Genomic DNA, 6,000 nt, shown 5'->3' on the forward strand with positions numbered 1-6,000 from the left:
CACTATCCTCCTGCAGAATGAGTGTGTAGAGCAGTGGTTCTCAAACTTTTTGAGCTTTGAGCACACTTAGAAGACTGCAAATAATTGTGGGCGCACTATATACACACATTTCAGAGGGAATAAATACTGTGATAAAATATCAATTAATTCATTTTATTTTGAATTTTTCACACAGACTGCAGAAAATACAACTTACATTAATAAAAAAATACATCATAATATGAACAAATAATTTTTGTACAAAAAATGAAAGATTCATGAAGCACGGCTGTCACCCAAACCAGACGGCTGAGCACCATGTTGCCTACCCTGCCAAGACAAAAGGCATGAGAAACATACTGAAATGAAATAATGCAATACAACTAAACATTAATTCAAATCATAGAGAAAAGTAATAATGCAATACAAATGAAACATACTTCACATCTACTCTTTCCAGTGTTTATGACAAAAATGAGCCTAATGTGTTCTTGCAATTTCTTGAATGTTTGGAGATATATTTGAAAGACAAACTCTCATTTTCTTGTCAATACATTGAAGAGTTCCTCTCCTTTTACATTTAATTGTGGTGAGGGCAGAAAATCCTAATTCACATAAATATAAAATCGAAAATTGAAGTGAAATGTTCAAAGCCCTTTTAGATATTGACACATTCTTATTTTATACAAACCCAAAAGACTTCAAGAGACAATTCCTTATGCTTAATCATCAGTTCATAATCAATAGATATAGCTGCCAGGTCTTCTTCTTCTTCTGTTAATGTTAAGCTGAAATCACCTGAAGTTTTCATGAATGGGTTTCGCATCCAATCATACTGTTCAGAGTTCAGGGACGGAAAATATGAACTCAGTTTCTATTCTAAACTTATTAAATGATCTATTACAATTGGAAGTATTTCATTTTTGCATGTGCTCCTTACCAACGGGAACATTTCCAAGTTACCTTGAACAGCTTTTCTTTTCCATATTTGTAGTTTTCTGTGAAAAGCTTTAATTTTGCCAATGGATGTGAGGATATTTTCTTCTTTCCCTTGCATCCTAGTGTTCAAAATATTGAACTGCTGAAACATATCGGAAAATACTTCAATCCGGCAATCCATAATTCACTCCAAAGGAGGCTGCAAAAATGTCAATGTTTCATTTCTTCAAAAAACATAAGAAGTCCTTGTCGTAACTCATGCACATGGATAAATACTTTCTCTCTTGACAACCACTTGACTTTTGTGTTTTGATTCCATATCGATACAAAGTTTTTCAAATAAAAGGGTTTTGATAGAGCTTGTTCTAATAATATTTACTGTCTGAACAACTTGCTCTAAGACTTCTCTCAATTTTTCTCCCAGTGTTTTGCAATTAAGGTCTCCCTATGAAGAAAGCAGTGAGTTATGACAAAATCTTCAGTTTGCTTTTTTACAAAAGAAATAAGGTGATTAACACAGCCTACCATTGAAGGGGCGTCATCTGTACAAATGCCTACACATGAATTCCGTGTTAACTGCCACTTATTAAGATAATTATTTAAAATGTTGAAAAGTCCTCACCTTTAGTAGACACACTTAATTCTTTGCAAAAAAGAAACTGATTTACTATGATTAATGAAATGGACAAATGCTAAGAGATGTGATTGATTGGTAACGTCTGTTGATTCATCAACTTACAATGCAAAGTTTGAGTGCTTGAGTTCATTACTGCATACATTTTTCTCAACATCAGTAGACATTTCTATAATATGCCTGTGAACCGTATCATTGGACAAAGGTATCTTTCTTATTTTCATAGCTGCTTCATTTCTTAGCATCATCATGACCATTTTTTTGCAAGGAGACAAAATAAGTGGCTCACCTATAGTATGAACTTTCGCGCTCTTACTTTCTCTATTAGTTCAGAGACTTGGTAGGTAGCAATCAGAGCTTTATCAGAAACAGACATTACACTTTTACAAGAATTTGCTGCCCTTGTTTGCTTTTTAGATAATCTCTTGAAATAATTACAAGTTTATCTTGCAAATGTGAATGCAGTGTTTTAAAATGTTTGCTCAGATAACTAGGAAGCAGAGATTCATTTGCAATTTTATTCCCACATACTAAGCATAGTGGTAAAGTATAATCTTCACTCCCAATGCAAGTGAAACCTTTGCTTAAATAGCTTTCATTGTATTTACGAGTAGGCCACTGTTTTGCTTTCTTACTTGCACCAAGAGTTTGTTCACTTCCAGAATTGGTTTCTTTGATGGCATGCTTGTTTTTCAGAAATCTGTCAGTTTTATTTGATTGTATTTTGCATATAAGATTCACTTCTAGCACTTTGAAAATAAGCAATACACTGTACACAAAACACAAGCTCCAGGTACACTAACAACACCTCACTCACACATCACCTGAAAGCTCTGTGATAACATCAAGTGCACAACAATGGAAACATGTTTTCCTCCTGGGCCTGGATTCTTGTGTCTGCAAACAATAATTTTCGAGTTCTGTTATGCTGGAAGCTTCTGTCATGAATCCACTGGATCACTCTACTGCAGTGGACATGATGCTCAGAAGTAGCAAGGCTTCACAAACAATGACGATGATGTTCACATGTGCTACTCATCTATAGCAAAGAACATGAAATGAAATCCTTTTAGTCACAGACAGCATGAGGTCAAAAAAATAAGAAGCTCTCATAGATAATTTCCTCTCCCAGTTTCTCTTTTCAGTAATATTTTATTGATTACAGAAAGGTATGCATTTTCAATAAAATATTATTAAAAAGTGACTGGTTGTGGATGTTATTTATAATTTTTTGATACAGTGTCATGATACCTAAATAATAGGTCATAATGGCCAAAAATAATATGCAATTCACTTCTTATGTGCTGTGGCAACGCCACTCAGAACTGGGCGGAATAAGAGTCCAATCATTGGGAATGACACAAAACCTTCTGAATTCTATGGACAAGTTGTGATCACATGCATAGTGCACAAGGCTCAATTGCAGCATGGCTACCATCATAAAACAAAAATGTGCAAAGGCAAATCAACTGTGAAACAAAAGCATCACACAATAATCAAATTATGTCAATAAGAGTTTCCGCAGGAAAAATCCATCAGTCGTCAAATACTTTTTCAGCATTTGCTCCTGATTCTGAATGTTTGGATCTGACTGGAAATTCATTAAAGCTTGACAGCATTGTGGATTAACTCAATGTTTATTGATAAACTTTAAGACTGACAAGTGTTGTATTGTTTGGTTACGGAAAGAAGGCATGGAACGAGGCATGCGAAAATAATTTGCACGGCACCAACAGGGCGAAGGGTGGTGAGAGGGGAGATGGTTAGGAAAATTTCATGACCAGCACTAGTCATCCACAGGTGCCTGTGCACCTGGTACCGACCAATGACTGAGATAGTTATATTTTACGCACAAAAGTGCATTATTTCTATAAAAAATTGTGAAACTCAGGTAAGGCTGTTGTAATGCAGTTCTAGTGTAAGGTGGTGAAGAAAATAACATTTGAGGCATATACTAATTATGAATGACCATGAAGCATTACGTTGTAAGAAACCTGCAGTCCATGCTTGCAGTCTTGGACTTCAAGTTTTTTACAACATATCAAACAAGTTACTGTGTTGGGCACACCAAACATTACCATGGATAAAGTGTTTCATTTATAAATACAATTACATTCATTATTAAATGAATTAATCACTCCCACCACTGCATACTGTTATGACTGCAGCAATGTGACAATCATCTGACCTTTCCATTTCTCCAGACCGCAGCTTTCTGCCACCCAAATAATTATTTTTCACATCCCACTGTGAATTACACTTTCACTATAATTCCTTACACTTCTCGGTGGTGTAAGGAATGACCTTGATGGGCCAGCAATGGTGTTATCATCACTCATTATTTTGAAATAGCTTTGCCCAGTTCCCAAATAGCTGCTACTGTTAGATAGCTAAAATTAGCACCAATTCAAGAGAGATGACAGTTGGCGTGAAATGTTTGAATACTGTTGACACTACAAGGAGAATAAGCCATCTTACTTCCTTAACCAAACTGAACTATTCTGCAAAACTTAAGGACACATTCTGTATTACACCTGTCATGAAAGGATACATTCTGTATTACACCTGTCATGAAATATATAAAATTGAGTATCTACGTGTTGTTTTATATTTGGCCATATGTTTTCCTAAAATATTACAGGGTGCACCCATAAATGTTCTAGGGCACACCAGTGTGTCCTGTTGCACACCAGTGTGTCCTGTTGCACACTATGAGAACCACTGGTATAGATCTTTGAACTGAAGTCTGTGATGACTTCCTGAAGAAAGTCATTTCCTACTGCACAAATCTCTCTGTAAATTGCAGTACCAGCATCCTAGAGTGTTTCAGATGCATCCTTGAAGACTCTGTCCTTCAGATAAACCCGTAAGAAATATTCATGTGGATTGTGATTGGCACTATAAGGAAGTGGGAGCATTCCACATCATGTCCAATGAATGCCATGGTGTCCAGGACTACAATATGATCTCTGATGTCTCCTGAAACAGACGGAAGATTTCTGCAGTATGGTGTGGGTGTGCTCCATCTCATCAAGACATTTCATCAACCTTTTAAAAAACAAGGAAAATAATAAACACAAATTCTGTGTCAGAGAATGCTTAAATTTTGTCACCACAAGTTAGCTTCAATTCTGTACTATAATGGTACTTCCCAATGGTGGTGTTCTTGGACCAAATGAGCTGCTGAATGTACATCTCACAACAATTATGTCCAGAATTTGCATAAAATGTCTTTACAGTCAACAAATGCTGTCCCAGTGTTAGTGCTTCCATTCTGAAATGTGAATTGAAACATTGGTCAGTGAGCTATAGAATTTTCAGAGCCAAAATACAACAATATCACAAGAAAAATCACTTATACCATTAAACCACAGTAGACAATTACTTTCCAACACCTATTTTGTGCCAACCTATACATGATTTTATTTGTGTTGGGGGGGCTAATAAGAAAAAAACATTATCTAGAATTTTTGTTCCTTATTAAACCTTGAAGATCACTTCAGACATCATCTGAAGCTGTAAACCTGAAACCCTGGACAAAAGAACACAATAAAGGAAGTATATCCACATACATTGTGGATCTGAGAAAATCTGCTAGAAAATAGACAGGTAAAAATCAGCAAGTAGATGAAAACACTGGATTTGAATCAAGCTAATGAATAAGCTAGTTTTGGATGTGAATACAATACAATGGATCATTTGTAACTCACAAATGAAATTATATAATGGGGCAATGAGTGCTCATCACATTTTTTTACAGTTCATAGATTTTGAAAAAACTTTTGACTCAGGTAAACTTGTACTGACAGACTTTAAGAAATAAGATAATAAATCAACCTACACTGATCAGTCCACACATTATGAGTAATTACCTCTATCAATATAAATCCATCCAGATGAGAGTAGCATCTGACTGCTAGTGAGATATATGCATGATGCATGTAGTATCAGTGGGGAAGGCGAGCGATCTACCTGAGTTTGACCGAGGGTTGACTGTGATGGCCCGGAGGCTCGGCACGAGCGTTTTGGAAATTGCACAATTTGTCGGGTGTTTGAGGAGTGCTGAGGTAAGTATCTTCAATATGTGGCGAAACCAAGGTGATACTACATCCAGATGCTGTTACCCATCGTTACAGATGTCAGGCATCGTAGGCTGGGCAGACTGGTAAAACTGGTCAGGCAGCAAACTGTGGTGGAACTAACAACAGACTTTAATGCTGGCCAGAGTACAGATTAGATTGGATTAGTTTTCGTTCCATAGATCCGTGTTGAGGAGATCCTCGGGGATGTGGAACATGTCACCTTTTTTATATGTTATTTTTATTTTTTTTAAGCTGAAATAACAATACTAATAGTATAAATATATACAACACATCTTTTGTTTCTATTAAAAAATTCGTCAATGGAGTAGAAGGAGTTGGCCACTAGTAAGTCTTTCAGGCTCCTTT

The sequence above is a fragment of the Schistocerca gregaria genome, chromosome 6 (assembly GCF_023897955.1).
Source record: "Schistocerca gregaria isolate iqSchGreg1 chromosome 6, iqSchGreg1.2, whole genome shotgun sequence".
Lineage (NCBI taxonomy): Eukaryota > Metazoa > Arthropoda > Insecta > Orthoptera > Acrididae > Schistocerca > Schistocerca gregaria.